The sequence below is a fragment of the Canis lupus genome, chromosome 8, assembly GCF_011100685.1.
Source record: "Canis lupus familiaris isolate Mischka breed German Shepherd chromosome 8, alternate assembly UU_Cfam_GSD_1.0, whole genome shotgun sequence".
NCBI classification, from domain to species: domain Eukaryota; kingdom Metazoa; phylum Chordata; class Mammalia; order Carnivora; family Canidae; genus Canis; species Canis lupus.
In genome coordinates, this window is record NC_049229.1 from 31003291 (window position 1) to 31025190 (window position 21900).

The following is a 21900-nucleotide window of genomic DNA, read 5'->3' on the forward strand; positions in this document are numbered from 1 at the left end:
CCCTGGCATCCAGCTGGTAACAACGCACACGCGAGCTCCAATTGCTGAATCCCCCGCATGTGCCCATCCCGCGCGGCACTCGTTACGCGTCCGTTCCCATCACTAGGCAGCACCGAGACGCACGGCTCGAAGAGGTAAGTGACTTGCCCAAAGTCACACAGCCCATAAATGTCAGAGACTTTATTTTAAATACATACGAATAGTACAAAACTCAAGTTTTACAAAGGAGTTTACAGCAAAAACACCTCTCCCTCCCATCACTATCCCTTCAGGTCACCGCCTCAGGGATAAACTGGGTTTGCAGTCTCTGGCTACTTGTCCATACATATCCTATGCATATAAAAGGAATTTTTTTTTTTTTTTACAAAGTGCACAAGGTAGCATACTATATGCTATTTTCAACTTCGCCTTTTTCACCCAATAATATCTCTAAAGATCCTTCTGTAGCAATAAATGCTTAGTGCTGCCTCAATCTTTTAAATGGTGTCATATGGAAGAACCACAGGTTATTTAACTTGCCCACTACTGATGGGCATTCAGATGTTGCCAAGCTCCAGCTACCACAAACACACTGCAGGAAAGGGGTACATATGTCCTTTTGCACAAGTGGAATTGCTGAATCAAAGGATAGTGCATTTGTGATTCTGAATGATGTCACCAAACTTCCCTCTATTATGATTGTATCAACCGACACCCCTTTCCCTCTACTCCACTGTCAGGAATGGACCCTGGGACCTACTGGTTCCAAAGCCAGTACCATCTCCCCCATGCCCTGCCTCCTCTGTGACAACGCTCTAAAATCATGACTAGGATTCACCAGGTAGACACCAGACATCTTTTTACCTGAGCTGTGCCAACAGGCTCTTGTGAACCTCCTAAGAAGCACCAGGTTTTGGGGTAAGGGGATCTGCTTGGCTCTAGGGATAGAATGTCCAGCCAGTCAGCAAGCATTAGCTTCTGGACAGACTAGGCTCTTGGGGGACACACCGTGGCTTCTCCAGACATTAAAGAGGAGGCAGAAAAGAGACCTTTGTCCACAGCTACTCCTTTGGCCACTCTCCAGACACAACCAGGCCTCTGCTGAGAGGAAGAAACAGTTGTCAGGGACCTTTAAGACTTTGACCCCACTGCACTGGGTTCCACACAGGTGACGTCATCTTCCTGGTCACTTACTACTGAACACCACTTGCCTCTGAGGAGAGATAGCAAAAGAAGACTCTGGCATCTCTCTACCCACTCATGCAAGGTTCTCTTCATTCCCTATCCCCTACTGGAATCAAGGGACACCTGCTTAGCCAAGGCCAAACCAGTTTTACTTCTGAGGAGACTGTCATGTATGGGCAATGGTGCTTTCACCAGCAAGAAACAAGACAGTTAGCCAGGGAGGTTCACACCACACGCTATAGAGGGTTCCTGAAGGGTGCAAGAAAAGCAAGAGTCCCAGTGGGGTCTGCTCTGCCCACTGGCTTTGGGAGCCCTGGGTGTCAGGGAAGCCCAGCCACCTCCTGCTGAGCACCTGAAAGTAACCATGAGTAGACATCCAGGAATGAAGGTGGGGCCTGTAAAGCTGTTGGCATGGGCTCCGGGGTGGGGTTGGGAGGCAGGGAGCACAGCCAGGGAAGAAGGCACATGACCAGCATCACCATACTCTCCCTGGACTCCAGCAGGTATGTATACCAGGCACGGTACCTACTGTCATTATTTCAAGCAAACATCCATGTGAGCTACCTGGGCCAAAGGACATCATCTTTATAATGCACATAAACTGCAGAGCCATAAATCAAATCCAGATTTCCTAACTGGACATGTGAAAGCTAGCATCACTTCAGGGAGCCCACGGAGTACCATCATACTAGTAGCCCTAAAGACCATTCCTAGGAAACCCAATGGTGTTTCCTTCTCCCCTTGAGGTTAAAATACAAAGTTTGTTTGAAAAATAAACAGAAGGCTTCTACTTCCCAGATTCCTAGGCCTAAGAGTCAGGAACCCTTTTTGCAGTACAAGTCATCAGCTTGACTTTGTGCTGTTTTTCTCTTGTGAGTGTGGATTTCCAGAAGTAGAGCTCCTGCCAGCTTTAAAAATGCACATCCTCCTCCAACACGTGTCAGGGTGGCTCCTGCTAGCAGAGGAGGTGACTTTCCAATTGGACAAGAGAGCTTAGGACCGTGGCCCTTACACTTTACTTTGCATAAGACACGCCCAGAAATTACTGCACATTTTTTTTAGGTGGGATTTGATACTGTGGATATGTCTTTAAAAAAAAAAAGAGAAACCCTGATCTCTTAGCCACATGCACTGACCTGTATATTGATGAAATAACGTGATGTCTGGGATCTGATTCAAAATTAATACAAGAGCAAAGGAAGGAGATGGTTAGAGACATGGGGGTTTGTGACGTGATTCTCTCTACTTTCATTTTTTTTTTATTTTTTTTTCTATCTACTTTTATATACATTTATTTTTTTTAAGATTTTATTTATTTATTTATTTATTCATGAGAGACACAGAGAGAGAGAGAGAGAGAGAGAGAGAGAGGCAGAGACACAGGCAGAGGGAGAAGCAGGCTCCATGCAGGGAGCTCAACGTGGGACTTGATCCCGGGTCTCCAGGATCAGGGCCCGGGCCAAAGGTGGCGCTAAACCGCCGAGCCACCCGGGGATCCCCCTTTTATATACGTTTAAATGTTTCCATAATACAAGGTAAAAGGTAGAGGAGGGAGGCGCATGCAGAGGGCTTGGTCAGGACAGCTTCCTCAGATCTCTGCCCTCCGCGGCAGAATGAAGGCCAAGGGCCCAGGTACCTGCTTCCATCAAGCCCCGGAGGGCACACTGAGGCCTCAGCGGTGGGGCCCTGAGCCGGGTGGGCCGGGTGGCGAGGGCAGGGAGGGGAGACCTGCCGAGGGTGGAAGGCGCCCCTGGAGCGCCGTGCAAAGGCACCTCTGTTGTCAGCCACCGTCAGTGCCAGGAATGTGAATCGCCTCGGGCTCGGCCTTTTGGTCCTGCCCTGCGTCGCTGTCAAGATCACAATAAGAAGAGTGGCAGAACCTAGCTCGGAGCCAGCTCAATCTTTATTAAAATCTTTTTTGTGCACAATGTTCCCAATTTGTTTCTTTGTTGCCCGCATCTGGAGTCCCACAGCTTCTGATATTCGTACTGCAGATGGAGTACGATTGGCTGACACGCTGTGCTGGTGGAAAAGTAGCCTTCAGAGCCTGCAAACCATTTCCATCCAGCAAGAAGCACCAGCCCTGGAGCGAGGCTGCGGGTCCGGTAGGCCTGTGAGCGGCTCACCGTCTGCCATGGGCTGGGAGGACCTCACGGAAGGTTCCCAGCACGGCTGGCACAGATGGGGGCAGCCCAAGCCCAGACCACATCAGGCTTTTCTGGCAGGCCCAGCATTCAATGGGAAGCTAAATCCAACTGAACCTCACTCGTGCTTGCAACCTAGAAGGAAGGTGCCCTCTGTGTTGCCCTTGGCCCATGGTGGGCATTTGTGCCTCAGAGCTTGAGCTCCACGCACCTCCCCAACCCTTAACCCAAGCATCTATGTCCCTGTTTCTTACTGGGGGTCTAGGTGTGGCCTTTTTTATTTTCAAGGTTCTACTTCTTTAAAAAATTTTTTAGACATATATATTATAGTTGGAAATGCACCGACTTTGCTGTAAGGGGAAACATGGACAATGTGTGACTGGGGAGATTATACAATCAGAGCTGTAAAAAGGTACAACCACGTTGGAAAACAGTCAGCAATTTCTTAAAACGTTCAACATACACTTACCATATAATCCTGCCATTTTACTCGTAGGAATTTGCCCAACGAAAGAGCCAGTGGTGAGGAGGGTCTGAGTCTAGAAACCTCAGAAAGCCTCAAAAGTCCTGATCATCCAATAGGATGATCCTGAGCCATTCCCTGGGGCTGTAGACACATGCAGAGGCTGAGGTGTATGGGTCCAAGAATGCTTGGATCTAGCCCTTGTGCAACCAGGACACCTTCACATGGAAATCTTTCCATGGACAACCCTCATCTTCACATAGACAACCAGTGAGCTCCGAGGGTCAGGCTCAGCCAAAGTGAGGGAATTCCTATGAATGTTAACATCTCTTAAGGAGAGGAAGAAGATCATCACAGGACAAGCTCTGCTTCGAAAGTAACCTGTTCCCTGCATTATAGTAAGTTGTAAACTATAAAGGTAGCTTATAATTATAAGCATTTATAATAAACATAATAATAGGCATGATAATAGGCTTTTATTGAGTCCTCATCAGGTTCTAAGAACTTAATTTGCTATCAATTCTACAGATAACCTCTGAATCAGTAATTCCAACGATGCTATATTCTTCCCATTTTACAAATGAGGACACCACAATTCAGAGAGGTTAAGCAACTAGCCCAAGATTACACAGCTGATTAGAGGCAAGGCCAAGAGTTAGAAGACAGCATTCACTCTTTCAAATCTTGGGGACCCATGTGAGAAGTCACTTCCCTGCTTTCTCCAATGTAGTTGAAGAGATTAATGAAATTCTCAAGGTCAACTTTTCCATTTTGGCCTATTATTGTATAAACACACAGGCCTGGTTATTTTTCCAGCAGCAGAAGATGTAGATAGAACAATAGCCCTCATAGTCTTTCCAGAAGTAGATAGAACAATAGCCCTCATAGTCTTTACCATGCTCTCAGCAAAGCCAAAAAGGTGTAAAGTGGGAATTCATTGGAACTTTGCCGGAAGATAGGGATATTATGTAACCATCTGAGGCTGCCTCTATCTGGGACATCCAATATTCATGGTCATTACTGCTACTGTCATCCTCAAACTTAACATGTATGGAGTGCTCACTCTGTGCTCTAAGTGCTCTTTTTTTTTAAGGTATTAACTCAGTTAATCACACAATTCCTAGAGATGGATACTATTATTATTATCTTATTTTACAAGTAAGAACTAAGGTCAGGGGAGTTTAAATCATGCAGCAAAGGTAAAAGGTTCTCCCATTCCAGTTACACACAGATCCTGGGACAGAAAACAAGGCTGTGATGCCTCCAGGTGAAGTAGAAGGTTAAGTTCCAATGGCATCTATAGTGGCCTCCCCCACCCTTATCTTCAGGGGACATGTTCCAAGACCTCCAGGGAATGACTGGAAGCACAGATAGTACCAAACTCTGTATATGCTATGATTTTTCTACATACACACCTACGATAAAGTTTAATTTATAAATTAGGCACAGTAAGAGATTCACAACTAACAATAAAATAGAATTATAACAATATACTGCAATAAAAGATTATATGCATGTGATCTCTCTCTCTCCCTTAACATATCTTGTCATTTTCGTCTTCCAAATCCATTCCTGGACCTTCTAACTGGAATGAATTACACAAAAATCCATTTTTGTATCACGAAAAGGAGCACCATACTACTCACCCTTCTTTTCCCTCTTGTGATGATATAAGATGATAAAATATCTATGTGATGAGATGAACTGAGATGAATGACATAGGCATTGTGACATAGGCATTGTTAGGCTACGAGTGACCTGACGATATTTTAGAAGGAGGATCATCCACTTTCAGACCACAGTTGACCCGTGGGTACCTGAAATCACAGAAAGTGGAACCACAGATAAGGGGGTTTCTATCTTGTGGTCTAAGTCTGTGATCTTCACTCTGTCCATCATTGTTCCACAGCACCCCCATTGGGCCTGAGGGTCCATGCCCGACTTCTTATACATGTGCTACCATGGCTTATAAAACACATCCCTTCTTCCCTGTTATAAAACTGCCTCCCATGAGCCTCAGCAGTTGTTCAAATCCTGACTGAAAAACTGAAATTCAATAAACCTGTGGAAAATATTTTATATTATAAAGATCAAGTCAGATTTACACAAAAACACAAGAAAGAAAAAAGCAGTTTCACTGTGATTATTAATAAATACTGGCACACCACTAGATTCAACTAAATGCCTCCAGATTCTTCCAAGAGGTGGTTCTCTTCTTCAGGACAACAAAATGCATGTGCCACCAGCCTCTCCCAAATCCTCTCCTGTGTGCACTCAACACCAAAAGATCCCAAGTTCCCTCCCAGCAGGGAGAACTAATATAAATCCTTGTCATGATGTTCTTTTTTTTTTTTTTTTTTTTAAAAGACTTTATTTATTTATTCATAGAGACACAGCTAGAGAGAGAGACAGAGACACAGGCAGAGGGAGAAGCAGGCTCCATGCAGGGAGCCCGATGTGGGACTCGATCCCGGGGTCTCCAGGATCACACCCTGGGCTGCAGGCGGCGCTAAACCGCTGCGCCACTGGGGCTGCCCGTCATGATGTTCTAATAGTCAGGCTTAGCCTCTAACTCTCAAGGATCTGTGGAGGGTCCAGGGTTATGACTTCCACAGAGTGTAGAGCTCCCTTATGCCAAACCTGTTTTTTTCCATTGCGAAAATCCTCATCTCTGTGGCATTATGTCACCTTGCAGAGCCCTTTTCATAAACAGACTACAGTTTGCTTTGGTCAAGTTACTTTAGAGTCAAAAACCCACAGTGGAAGATGCTATTTGAATTCCTCTCAGCTTCCGGCTCCTCGGAAATGATAGGCATTCGTGTTTAATTCTCCTGCCTATTGCGTCTTTGGACTTATTTATGACTATTTTGGATTCTGAGGAAAGGAAATTATACATAAAACCTCCACTCTCTTTCCCACATTCCAGGTAACAAGGCAGTTTCTCTCACACCTCAGCGGCTCTTCTGGGAGCACCTGCCAGTTTGAGATGATGGAGGGGCCATTGCAGCCCAGCCTTCAGAAGAGCTACTTACACCACCTGCCTCGGCTGGAGGGAAGCCAGCATCCCCTCAGACTTCACTGCCTCTCAGGCCTTCCCCATAGCCACTGCTTCTCTCCTCATTAACTTGGTTATCAAAACTGGCAAAATACCTCATGATTTTGCCTTCTCGATCCACCCCTGGACCTTCTAACTAGAATGAATTACATTAAAGTCATTTTTGTAACATGAAAGTAGCACGGCACATCAATATGTCCTCCACCCCACCCCAGGACTGCTGGCCCACCCAGCACATTGCATATTACCAATTACAGATTACAGATCTGATCCAGAGTGTACCCCATGCCTATAATGCACCTCCCAAATCCGGCTGCCCTGCTGTGACCTCTCTCCTCACCTAGTCCTACGAGTTTGCATATCTAGAAACAATAGAAGCCTGGCATTCACACACAGCTGGTCCTAAATCGCCTCTTGGGCAGATTATCCACCCAAATCAGACACAAAATATCAACAATGGCACCAAATACTCCATCACTTAAGGGAACAGACACACACAAAACAAAATGAAAGACATTCAATATGTGATTATCTGCATGAATGCAGGGAAGAAAGGGGAGGATGACTGGAGGTATAGAATATCAACCCATTAGTGAGCCAGGCACCCTGTCTGCATCCTGAAGGCACCCCAAGCCTTTTGTGTCCCACATCATGCTCCATCCAGTTCTGCCCTACAGGAGGCCTAGAGGAGAAGATTCTCTCAAAGTAGAAGGCCCATTGAGGGATGATTGAAAACAGACACTTAGGAAGATTGGTATTAGACTCCGAATTCTAATAATGACTACTTTAACTGCCCTCAGCTCCCTGGCAACATGCCCCAATTTCATCTTCCTAAGTGATAACTAACAACACTTAAACTCTATCTCTGGAAGCAGGGGAACGCAAAATATCCCGGCCAGCTAATTAGCTGCAAGGAGAATGTTTAACCTCGAATAATCCAAGATATTAACATTAATAAGGAGATGCTCATTTTTCACCTGCAAAATTGGCAAATATGTTTTAAATTGCATTAAGAGGCATCCACACACAGCTGGTCAGAAGTATGTCTGTCTACATGAGTAGAAAAAATCTGAACTAGATGTTTCAAAAGGTTCGTAGTGGTATGCTGTGGGTTAATGATGGGTTATGTTGGTTTTTATCTTCTTTATGGTGCTTTTCTGTATTTTCAGCATTTTACACCATTACTCTGCAATAGTTGATCATCAGAATTTTGTAAAAGGCTATTACTGTAAAAAGTGCATCATGACATCTCTGAAGTTCTGTTGCTTTGAAGGAAAAAAAGAAAGAGTGGGGACCCTAGAGTTGGCCAGGGCATCTCAACGGAGGTAGGCAGAGAAACAATTCTGAATGAGGCGAGACTGTCCCCAAAACACACAGCCTCTCCACTGATGGGCCATTATCTTAGGTGGGAATGGTAACTTCTGAGGTCCTTGGAGAATCAGGATGTCCTGCAGCTGTTCTTATCCTGCCCTGGGAACATGCCAGTGAGGGCAGTGGTCTCCCTTCTTCTTAGAAGAGCCTAACCCAGGGTGTTTCTACATTAGCTCAGAGAATTCAGATAAAGTTGATGGTCTCAAAAATGGGCACATGCATAGACATGCAGACATGTGCTTAGTAACTCACCAGTCATCTAGAAGAAGGTAAGTAGAGCTAGAGAGGCACTCAGCTATGGGCCAATCACCCTCTGGAAGTCTTTCTGGCAGCAGAACCACCAATACGAATCATAGAAGAACCATCCAAAGAAACACATATAATCAACCAAGTGGTGGTCCTCCTGAGAAATGAAAGGGACACTGTTTAAATATGGCCTTCAAGTGGAAGGGATACAAATCATGCAGCTCTTGATTTAACTTACTAAACAACTGATTGGTAGTGAAAACATTTGGCAAAAACAGTTATATAAAAACTAACCAGTAAGATCCAAGCACTATGGCGCATTCATGTGAAACAAGTCACAGCTCACAGCCACACAAGGTTTGCAAAGTACTAAAAAATGGGATGTGTTGGTGGTTTAATGATTGAAGAGCAAAATCTACACTCGACTATTTGTTAAAACAAAAGACTGGACTGAAATTTGACCCTTGCTGGGTCACGTGTTTTCTGTGTGATATGTGAAGGTGGTGTACAGGAATATCCCAATGGCCAGCCGGTAGAGTCCCACAGGTTGGTCTATTCTATCAGAGTACAGCTCTTCCCCAGAAAGACAGGCCCATGCCTGCCAACAAAATGGAAAGAATGGAATATGGAAAGTTTGATTTGGAGATATCCCTCATCTGAAAGTCCTTGTTTTATCTAGGCACAACCATGTCTCATACCATCCAACAAATGTCAGAAGAAATTCTCCACATTCCTTTGCTTAGAGAAGATCAAGACTGGCTAGGTCAGATTATCAAGAGCTACCAGAGGGTGGAGCTGAGGTCTTCCCTCAACATGGCCAGGTCAAACACACCCACTGTGCTGAAGGCATCTCCCTCCAGTGGCTTATAAGCTCTTCTCACCAACCAGAAATATGTGAGGCCCGACCTATCTGAATGAGTCTTGAAAAATAATCCACAGCATTGTGAAGAAGATGGGATTGAAGATACTAATTAAAGAGGAATTCACTTCCTCACCTCTTCCCAGGAGCCCACATGAGAGAAGATGGAGGGAGTCCTTTCAGAGAGAGGGAGCTGTGGAGGGCCCGTGGGCTGGCTCCAGATGCCTCAACCCCTTGACCATACTTCCCCACTCAACACAGCTACCGCGTTACAGAAGAGCCACACTGGGGTGATGATACACATGCGACATCCCCACCCACGTGAACTAAGGGGGCCATGGAGCTTCTGCCCCACTCCCTGGATCTGTGCCCTCAAGCTCTACACTTCGTGGGTCCATGGGGAGACAAGCCCTGAAATGGACATAGATGGCCCAGGATAAAGGCATCCAGGATGTCGAGATGGCTATCTCTGATCTACCCCTGCCCTCACATTTATAGCCATGAGACTATAGATTTTGAACATAGACCCATATACAAACACATACACACTCATACACACATTCATGTGCACACACATGCACACACCTAGCATCTAGAAGGGAAACTCTCTTGCTTATAACCAGGTCACCCTGTTTCCTAACCTTAAAAAGAACAGGGTTTTTTTTAAGGTCTCAAGCCTTAATAGCCACAGAGGGAAATGATGCTTGAACGGGGCTGTGATGGTCTCGGCCTCGGGTGTCTGTGTACGCAGCCATATTACGTAGCAACACCATAGCCGTTTAGGTTTAATTTCCTAGCTTGCCTGATAAGGAGGCTGCAAATGTAATTTGTGATGCTGTGAGCTGGGCAAACTCACCAGGCTATTAGATGAGTCACTGGGTGATCCAGGCCACTATGCTGAGCTCTGCGGAAGAAGAGAAATGAACCCTGATCTGTGGGGCTGATAGCACTCAGGCGGACACAATTTTCTAAGTGTCTCGGAGCTGTGCTTCCTTCCCTCCTACTCTCTGGTTTGGTGCCGTTATTTATTAAGGGAAGCTTCACTCACCTCTCAACCTTTGTTAGAATCATCTTCCAACTTTCTAAAATCCTCATGGCAAGTGTTGCAAACTCACGGTCCTGCAAGGCCAGACAGATAATAATACCAACAATAATAATACCAACAATAATAACAAACATTTTTGAACACTTAATAGACACCGTGTATTCTAGTTGCTATACATGAGGTATCTCTGCTAATTTTCTTAACAACATCATTACTTACAGGTAAGTAACACTGTAATTCCTCTTTTCAAATGAGGATATGGGGGTTGAGAGAGGGTAGCAGCAGCTATAAGACAATAGAGTAGGGGTGCCCCTGCCAAAGGGACAAATTGTCATTCAGGGCCAACCAGTCCTCATCCGGGTTGCCAGATCTTCCACGTTCCTAAAAGAAGCAGGATTTTCAGATTTTCATATAAAATCCCATTGGTTTTAAATATCAACTAATTCAGTTCCTTAATAAATACTGCGAGAACCAAACACGTCTGCTGGCCAGATTCAGCCTGGGGGCCACCAATTTTCAACCTCTTCCTCATTACAACAAGTAGACATATTCATCAATAATTACACTCCATTTTTTAATCTTTGATTCCATGAGCTATTAGTGTCCCAGCTCTTTGGTCACCCTTTCTTTAGCTGTATCCCTTCTAGAGCCTCAGTGGGAGCTCCATTCTTCCAGTTGCTCATGCTCCGTTGTAGAGTCATCCTTGCCTGCTTCCCTTCTCCCACACCTCCCATGCAATCTGTCAACAGGTCCCACCAACTCTACTTTAAAATGCATCCATAATCCCTCCACCTCTCAACCCTACCACGACTGCCCTGGTACAAGCCACTATCAGCTCTTCCCTGGATTTCATGAGCCACTGGTTACATCCAGCTTTTCCCGCCTACTCCATGCTTCCTAGAATAGCCCTGTAAAACCTAAGTCAGATCCTGCCATTTCTCAACACCCCCAACAGTTCAGTGAAAGTTGTTCAGTGGTAGTGAATGTCCTAAATAGCCCACAAGGTCCTTCTGACCCAAACCCACTTAGCCCCACTGTCCTGCACTCCCTTCCCTGTAGGCACACTGCTTCTTCCTTAATGCACTCCCTTCTGGGCCCTGGGTGATCACTGCTTCCTCAGAGTCTCTCCACACAGGTATCCTCTAGGCTCTCACCCCCTCTCCACTCTATTCAATTGCCAGCTAATTAGAAAGATCTTCCTGGACCATTTATTCTAAAGAGCAGTGTCTCCATTCCTTTCCCTCATCATTTATTATTACTATATGCCATGTTATTTTTCTGTTCATGCTCTCTCTTTCCCCCTAGGATGCACCCTCCATAAAAGTAGGGGATTTGCTTTCTTCTCAACTCTATCCCTGGTGTCCACAACTGTGCCTAGCACATACCCAAAATTCATTAAATATTTATTAAATGAATGAAGACATGAACGGTCCATATAACAGGCCCTAGGGATAGACTGCTCCATTATCTGATGGTTGCACATGACTTAGCCTTGTTTTCTCTTTACTCTGTATGCACCTGGGGGACAGGAAGTCTCCACATTAGCTAAGTCTCCCCACCTCTCCCATGGCCACTTCTTGACAATATGAGCTCAGTAAGATGTCGGATTGATTATTAGCTGAAAATACACAGAGACAGTCATTGCTGTCACCTACCTGCCATGTGGAATAGAAACTTGTGATTTGTGAGCATCTTGCCCTGGATGGAAGGAACAAATCAGCCATGGCAGTGATGAATTCTATAATTAATTTTGATGAAACATGGCATGTTTTGTGTGAGGGTGGAGCATTTTAATCCTTAATTATAAGACAGGATAAAAGTGTTTTGCCCATTTATCTACAGAACTTGTTTTCCTTATTTATTTCTGTATTTATTTGAAAGCTCATATATCTTGGAAGGTAAATATGGTTCAGTCCTTAATATTTCCTTCACATAAATAGAAAGAGAGAAATATAGGCTGAGTGGTTCCCACTCCACCTAGATCCTCTGGAAAATCTGGACAGAGCTGCAATGATTGGCACAAATTCCCCCCATAGACCTCTGTGGCTTTCCTGCACCCAACATAGCATGGTCAGCCCTCAATAAGATCTAGATGCACCTCCCTCTAGGGCAGGGCCCACCATGATTAGTCACAGGTGATGTGGCTCAACAAACAGCCCAACTCAACAAAGAGAGTAAGCCAGGATGCCAGGATGACCCTCCCTGAATCTGAAGCTTACCTGGGAAGGAAGCACAGCCAAGAAGATAAGACATACGCATGCATGGGAGAGAAAAGCTTCACCTAGTAGTTCTGACACTAAAGTTGATGGGAGAGGATCTAGGAGGGTGTACAGAGGCATCACCTAGTTCTATGCTGTCGGTAGAGGATGCAACTCCTCCTCATTTGCTGAGACATGGCATGTGGAAAGGCATCCCCACTTGACTACTTTCTCTGTATCTCCTAGTCTTGCTCTCTCCACATCTTTTTATTATGTCTCAGAACTCTCAATTCAATGTATGTTTTTTTAAAAAAATGTTTATTTAAATTCAATTAATTAACATATAATACTGGTTTCAGAGGTAGAAGTCAGTGATTCATCAGCCTTATATAATACTCAGTGCTCATTACATCTCGTGCCCACCTTAATGTCCATCACCCAGCTACCCCATCCCCCCACTCCCCTCCCCTCCAGCAACCCTCCGTTTGTTTCTTATGATTAAGAATCTCTTATGGTTTGTCTCCCCTCTGATTTCGTCTTGTTTTATTTTTTCCTCTCTTCTCCTACAATCCTCTGTTTTGTTCATTAAATTCCACATATAAGTAAGATCATATGATAATTATCTTTCTCTGACTGACTTATTTCACTTAGCAAAATATCCTCTAGTTCCATCCACGTTGTTGCAAATGGCAAGATTTCTTTTCTTTTCTTTTTCTGATGGTTGAGTCGTATTCTATTGTATATATATATACCACATCTTCTTTATCCATTCATCTGTCAATGGACATCTGGGCTCTTTGCACAGTTTGGCTATTGTGGACATTGCTGCTATAAACATTGGGATGCACGTGCTCCTTCGGATCATTACATTTGTATGTTTGGGGTAAATACCCAGTAGTGCAATTGCTGGGTTGTAGTGTAGCTCTATTTTCAACTTTTGGAGGTGTTCTTGAATGTGTATTAAAAAGGTCCCATTTTTGGCATATATGCCCTGCCTGTCATCACTGCCTTCTCACACCCAGCTACCCGTGTGAGAATATTATCATGGGAGTTGTCTGTAGCCTTGTCTGTCATCCTGTCAAAATCAAGCCTGCACTAGTCAGTGACTTCCCCTCTGCTTCCTCCTCCCAAAGAGGGAGGATCCTTTCTTCTGGAGCAATAGGTGAGGGGAGGGAGAGAGGCAGTGCTGGGAAAGACCTTGAATTATGGAGGATGGTGTTCTGGGTCTGCTGGAGGTATGATGGATGTGGTAGATGAAGGCAAGAGGTTTTATCATTTTTTACTGTGGTTTATGGAATGGGATCCTCTTGACAGTTTTAAAGAAGGCTAAGGAATGGGCTTCAGCTGCTTTGGAGTTTCCTTTGGCTCCTGGACATATTTCTTTTACATCTCCCTCCACTTGGGCCCAGGCTTTGAAAGGGTTGCAAATAGATTTAGATCGTCACTCTGGGATGTTCAAGGAGAAAGGTTTATCATTTACCCCACCACTAACAGCTGTGTGACCTGGGACAAGTCACTTGAGCTCCCCCAGTTTCTTGTCTATAAAATGAGAGACTTAAAAAGGAATGAACTCTGAGATCTTATTAGCCTAAAAACATTACGATGTTTGAAAGTTCTACTCTAAACATGATGATGATGATAATGATGACCTGGCATTTGCTAAACATTCATTATGTGTCAAAATCTTTAAAAGCACCATCTCAAGAATAAAGTCCTGTAGTTTTTATTCTGGGTACCATAATTCATCAGAAGATGAAAGCCTCTCAGTGATGCCCCAGCTCCTAGGGTTGGAAATGGGACACCTGAGCAAAGCACAAAGTGATCATTCTTTCCCTATTATTGTTCCAGAGTAAGTTCAGACCTAGAGACACTGCAGCCCACAGAACCTCTCGACAACGCAATACCTCTGGGGGGCTGGGGAACACACAGGCCCATTGACTTTTTATTGCATGTTTTGAAATCAAGAGTCCAGTGCCTAACCAACTGAGCCACCCAGGCACCCCTGGTGTTGATATATATATATATATATATACATTTTTCATATTTTAACAGCTGCATGGAATTCTATCATATGGTCGTGCCATGATTTAATCTCTGTTGCTGGATATTTAAGCTATTCCAACTTTTAAATATGAACAAAAGGGATAAACACCCTCATAGATACATTCACCTGTACACACATCTACCTTGATTTCCTCATATTCTCTCTTTCTGGAAACCCCATCTGGACACTGAACACACCCATCTCTCTGAATCCTAACTGTGGACAGTCTCTGGGGCATTCTCATTTCTCCAGTCTCCTCACTCTGTGCCCTCTTCTGGCTGACCTTGGCTCCAGGCACAACTTCAGCAGCAGCTGGTCTGCAGCTGACTTTCCCTTCTCTGCCTCCAGTCAAGACCTCACTTGTAAACTTTCATTTCTAGACATCTGCCATTGGGTTTCCCACAAGGACCTCAATGATCATATCTAACTCTTCTCCCACCCCGAGTACCCTGAAACGTCCATTTCTCTTATCACCATTACCTCAGTGATCAATGCTGCTGTGATTCCCAGACACCCAAGACCCCAAACTGGGGGTTGTCTGGTATTAATTGTCTTCAGCCATTTGCAGACAAGCTCTTGAGGTTCTACCTCCTAAATCCCTCTGTTGTCTCCTCTTCTCAGCTTTCATTGTCACTTATCTAGTTTGGGCTTTATTATCCTCCCTGAGTTAATGCAATAGCCCCCTAAACTGTCCATACTCCAACTCTGATTACAACCCATACTTCTCCGCTTGAAATCCTTCTCCAGCTTTCCAGAGCTTTGGGATCAGGTCCTGGGCAAAGCATAGGCAGGGACTTCTGTAGCCTAGCCCTTGTCAACCTCTTTGACCTCCTTTCTCCATTATCCCCCTCTCCATTGTGGGCTCTACCTATATTAGCACTCTTTATCCAAGTGTTTTGTATATTTCTCTGCATGTTATCTCTCACTAGACTTAAGGACAGGGCAGTGTTACTCATCTTCATATTGCAACACACAATTAAATTGAAGGGAACAAAGTCATGTATGAGAAGATCTGTGTCCTCTCCATCAACAGCAACTATTGGTAACAAGGAAGGGGGCTGTGGTGCTACCTCCAGGACTGCTTCTCAGGGCAGGGAGGACCTCACTCCCAGGACTCACCTGGTCTGGTCACCTGTGAATGAAGCCTCCTTTATACCCATGAAGCCTCCTTTATACCCAACTCTTCCAAAGCTGCTGGAGCCAGGGTGCCTCATTCCAGCTCTCCTGGAACAAAGAGAATCCGTGTCTCTACATCATGACCTCCTGTATTATTTCTATCTCTGGTAATGAAATTCCCAACAGTGAAGTATTCTCGGAAATATAGTTTCATTCACAGGGATGTTTCTATAATCTAAACAGTGAAAATAAATGAGAATAGGGAAGGGGGAGAGGAAAAAAGAAGGCCAAGAGGACTTTAAAGCCTTCCACGAGATCATTTCCCTAGTTGTTAAATGCTGGGAAACTGATGCTCATCTACTTCAGGTTAAATTTCTCTTTGCAGCACACAGGGCTTGCAGCTCTTTGTTATGCACAGGAGAGAGTCACACAAATGTGTTAGATCTAGAGCCAAGCTCTGCAAATTACGGCCAGCTAGCCAAATCCTGCCCACACCTGCTTTTGTAAGGTCCACGGGGTACAAATGGTTTTTATATTTTTTTAATGATTGAAAAAAAATCAAAATACTATTTTGTGACACATAAAAATTATATGAGATTCAAATTTCAGTGTCCATAAATACAGTTAAATTGGAACATAGCCATACTTATTCATTTACATATTGCCTATGGCAGCTTTCACACTACAATGGCAAAGTTGAGCAGTTGCAACAGAAACCACGTGATCTGCCAAGTCTTAAATATTTACTATCAGCCACTTCGCAGAAAAAATTTGCCAACTAGCTTGATCTAGTGTACCAAAAGGACTATGAATCACAGAGAAATAAAGATGCATAAATTCAAGCCTGATAAGTTTAGATAAAAGCAATGCTTTCTTTATTTTACCCAAGAATTCACATATTTTACTTCTATCCTTTTCCCCCCAAATATTGCTTTAGCTGTAACATTCAAGGATATTTCAAATAGTCATTATAAATACTATACTTCTGTTACAGTAAATAAATAGATGAGAATTGTATATACTCCACTTACACACTACACTTCATTCTCTTAGCTCCAAATATGTAGATAAAGATATATATTTTTAGCTTTTAACGATATAAGTACAGGCACATGATTTTTTAAAAAGTTAAACTGTGGCAGACGGTTTATAATTTAAGCAAGAGTCCTCCCCACCTCCCCACTTAGAGACAACTTCTTAAAAGTGGTTTAGCTGTATCTCCTTGTAGTTAATGAACTAAAAATTGTACTTAATTGCTCTTTCTTGATTGTTCAAGTTAGATGTTATCTAAACTGCATTATCACAGATGAAGATAGAGGTTATCTCACAACTTTTAGGTAACTCAGTAATCAGTGTTTACATTATGATTATGTAACTAGATCTTCTTTTAAAAAGATTTTATTTATTTATTTATTTATTTGAGAGAGAGTGCCCACGCACACACACAAGCAGAGGTGTAGACCAGAGTGAGAGGGAGAAGCAAACTCAAAGAGGGGCTCTATCCCTGGACTCCGAGATCATGGCCTAAGCCAAAGGCAGATGCTTAACCAATTGAACCATGCAGGCACTCCAATGACTATGTAACTATTTCTCACCACAGAGACAAATAGCATTCCATGGTTTTATTTCTCATATTCTTCTTTTTATTTTGTTCCATGTCTTTAAAAGCTAAGAGGGGGAACTCTGTCCCAATACTGTCAGAAATTCTAAGTCTCCAATAATGATCTTTCCCTCAGTACACTGCAAATTATCAGAGCAATTACATATCTATAAAACAGATTATGAAACACAGATGTTGCTTGAAAAGTAAACAATCTGTTCAGAATCACAGGCACTCAGATCTGACTTCCCTTCCATGTTACAGTACCTCATATGGCTTTTACATAAGAAAGAGTTTGGGCCTTTTGCTTTCAATCCTAAAGGAAAAGAGTAAGAAGAGTGAAGAGGACAGGTCTGCATTGCTCACTTCATCCACTTATAGAACATGTTGTCATAGAACCAATGCCCCCCGACCTTCCTGTTCCAGCCTCTAAAACTGAAAGCAAATCAAGAAGGCCACAACTCCTGGTCCTTGCTATTCTTAGAATGAGATGCTAACACCTTTAAAGATTCTCCACAAGAACCACCCTAGTTGCAAAAGATATGAACAGAAATTTCACCGAAGAAGACATAGACATGGCCAACAAGCACATGAGAAAATGTTCCGCAGCACTTGCCATCAGGGAAATACAATTCAAAACCACAATGAGATACCACCTCACACCAGTGAGAATGGTGAAAATTAACAAGGCAGGAAACAACAAATGTTGGAGAGGATGTGGAGAAAGGGGAACCCTCTTGCACTGTTGGTGGGAATGTGAACTGGTGCAGCCACTCTGGAAAACTGTGTGGAGGTTCCTCAAAGAGTTAAAAATAGATCTGCCCTACGACCCAGCAATTGCCCTGCTGGGGATTTACCCCAAAGATACAGATGCAGTGAAACATCAGGACACCTGCACCCCAATGTTTATAGCAGCAATGTCCACAGTAGCCAAATTGTGGAAGGAGCCTCAGCGTCCATCGAAAGATGAATGGATAAAGATGTGATCTATATATACAACGGAATATTACTCGGCCATTAGAAATGATCCACCATTTGCTTCAACGTGGATGGAATTGGAGGGTATTATGCTGAGTGAAGTAAGTCAATTGGAGAAGGACAAACATTATATGGTTTCATTCATTTGGGGAATATAAAAAATAGTGAAAGGGATTAAAGGGGAAAGGAGAGAAAATGAGTGGCAAATATCAGAGAGGGCAATAGAACATGAAAGACCCCTAACTCTGGGAAACAAAGAAGGGGTAGTGGAAGGGGAGGTGGGCAGGGGGGTGGGGTGACTGGGTGACAGGCACTGAGAGGGGGCACTTGACGGGAAGAGCACTGGGTGTTATACTATATGTTGGCAAATCAAACTCCAGTAAAAAAATATACAAAAAAAGAAAAAAGAAAAGAAAAGAACCACCCTAGTTACCTGCCTAATCTCAGAAGTTTATTCCATGTGAGACCAAGAGATAAAAGTGGACCGGGATCAGAATCTGATCTACCTCCAGGTGAAAGGGCTCTAAAAATCATAACCCAAACCTCAAATGATAATTCCACATACTTTGGATTTAGAGCTGACTTATAAACAAGAGCTTTATTCTTACAAAAAATGCTGCAATGAATAACCTTGTACACAAATGTCACTTTCACACATATACAAATACATGTAAAGGATAAATTCTCAGAAGTAGAATTGTTGGGGTAAATGATAAATGCATTTATTACTATTTTTACTGACAAATATATACAGGGTCTTTCAGAATTTGATCTTTTTTGCTTATACTTCATACATGATTTCTAGACCTAAATTGTGCATGACGACATGGTTAAAGTTAAATTGCATTTTTCTATACACCATATATATTCATTTTCCCAGGCTAATCAGGGAATGATTTATCATAAATTGCATTTCTAACTCCAGCACTTCCCCATGCTTTATTTGCCTGAGGACAGTCCCTTCTAATGCCACTTGTTTATTACCTACCCTCTACTACTGTTCTTTATTATCCTCTTATTTCCAAGTTCACCCATATAGTGTTGTTTATAATCTCCTCAATTCCAGGTTCAGCAATGCTCTGACTTTAGCAGAAACAATGGCGGTATAGTAAAGGTAGATCTACACTAATTCACTGTAGACTAGTAATTCTGACTCCACATAAGGAGACATCATGCCATGATGCATGCCATGATGACTTGGAGTACCCTGACCAGTAACATGGAGAAAGAATATGATCATTTTTCACAGAGAGACTAGGATAGCCCTCCTCTCTGAGATTACCAACTGTTGAGGAAAATAAAATTATTTTTCATTAAACAGTACTTAGGAAAGGTAAGTATCATTTGATCTAGATTAAATCCCTTTTAGAAATAATTTTAGCAAAAGTCTTCCAGTCTGCCTTTAGGTAGAAAACTCCATTAGGCAAAATATGATTGCCCAAACCACACGAGCAGAGTAGTTAGTAACAGCTTTGTTAAAGATAGAAGTCTGAATGCTTATTACGTTTGGCAGCTTAGTGATTTGATTTTTGCTGAAAATAACATTTTGAAGTATTGGACAACCAGAGAAATGAAAGAAATGTCTGCCCCGTATCCTCGAGGAGAATATTAGCAATATTCTTTGAGACTAAATTTGATAATAAATGTATTAAAAGACATAAAGGTAGAACAATGAAAATATTGTCCATTTAGTAATATATTACATTTTTAAAATGATATTCAATGTTGGTAATACCTTGTCTGGAAGCAATTTGGAATATTTATCAAGAGTTTTTGTGTGTCTGGGTCCCCTGCGTGGCTGAGTGGTTGAGCATCTGCCTTCCTGCATGCATCGGGCTCCCCACAGGGAGCCTGCTTCTCCCTCTGTCTATGTCTCTGCCTCTCTCTCTGTGTCTCTCATGAATAAATAAATAAAATCTTTAAAAAAAAAGTCTTTGTGTGTGCGTGTGTGTGTGTTCATGTGCACTTAAAGTTTCTCTTGAGAACAGTTTTCAAATAACCTGAAAACACACCCTTTCATTTACAAACAATTGATATACTAATCACAAATCATTCTCATCTATTTGTCAGCTAGTGTAAAGCCACACATAATTCAAGGTCTTCCTTACATGCCCAGTGGCTTTTTATCATTATTTTATTGGATGACTTGTGATTTTTTTAAAAAAGATTTATTTATTTATTCATGAGAGACACAGAAAGAGAGAGAAGCAGAGGCATAGGCACAGGGAGAAGCAAGCTAACCACGGGGAGCCCGATGCAGGACTCTGATCCCAGATCCCAGGATCACACCCTGAGCCAAAGGCAGAGGCTCAACTGCTGAGCCACCCAGGCGTCCCAACCTGTGATTTCTTATAGTGTCATTAAAAAGGACTTAAATACCCCAGTAATATCAAAATGCAGAACTCAGATCTCAAGAGGTTTTTTTTTTTTTAATGTGAAGAGGGATGTGAGATTATAATAAAGCAATACAATGAATCCTTGTGATGTTAGAACTGCTGAGTTATCTTGACTGTGGTGGTTTATACACCAAACCACATGTTTATTATTAAAACTTAATACACACATACAAGTAAAACTAGGAAAATCTGAATAAGCTCAGGAAATTATAGCAATGTCAATATCCTAGTTGTGATATTATATGATGGTTTTGTTAAATTTAGCACTGGGAACCATTGCAGAGTATAAAGGGATCTCTGGGTGATGTTTCTTACAACAGCCTGTAAACCTACAATTGTCTCAAGAAAATATTCTTTTTTTTTTTTTGTTTGTTTGTTTTTGTTTTGTTTTTTGTTTTTCAAGAAAATATTCTGTTTAAAAATGTGAATCTGCTCCCTGCATGGAGCCTGCTTCTCCCTCTGCCTGTGTCTCTGCCCCTCTCTCTCTCTCTCTCTGTCTCTCATGAATGAATAAATAAATAAAATCTTTTAAAAAATGTGAACTTGTCAAGATAAATGAGATGCAAGGGTGCCCCTAGGAAAAAGATGAAATTAATGTGTATGTTATAAAAATTTTAGCTGTAAGTTATATAGGAGGATATCTATACATTGCAGGAGTTGGGAGGCATCTTGAGTAGCTCAAGTGAAGTCATCCATTTTTTTTCAAAGATTTTACTTATTTATTCATGAGAGACACAGAGAGAGAGAGAGAGGCAGAGACACAGGCAGAGGGAGAAGCAGGCTCCATGCAGGGAGCCCGATGTGGGACTTCATCCCGGGATCCTGGGATCATGCCCTGAGCCAAAGGCAGATACTCAACCACTGAACCACCCATGTGTCCCGAAGTCATCCATTTTTGTTAACTTAGGAGAGGGGAAGAGAGAAAGAGGGGGAGTGACATTTTGTTCCAGTAAATACATATCTAGACCCTTATTCTTGGGAAACAGAAATGTTTACTATAGCATTATTTATAATAATAAAAAACTGGAAACAACCTAAAAGTCCTTCATTATAAAAATTAGCAGATTTCTACCATGGAATGTCACATGGCCATGTAAACAAAGCTATAAGATATACCAGTATAAGATACCAAGAGAGGGAAAGCTGTATGTACCTTATAATATCCCAAGAATTACAGGAAGTTACATGGGAAGGAGGAGACAATGGCTGGCAGAGTATATA

General features: G+C 42.7%; 1 long non-coding RNA gene across 1 annotated transcript; it reads right to left on the minus strand.

The window, feature by feature from the left end:
* Positions 1–3049: 3049 nt before the first annotated feature.
* Positions 3050–15849, minus strand: LOC119872992. The gene is made up of 5 exons (XR_005362872.1): positions 15709–15849; positions 10567–10728; positions 10351–10421; positions 8450–8600; positions 3050–5588 (listed from the first exon to the last, which is right to left on the minus strand). It is a non-coding gene; the product is annotated as an uncharacterized LOC119872992 (long non-coding RNA).
* Between the last annotated feature and the right edge of the window lie 6051 nt (positions 15850–21900).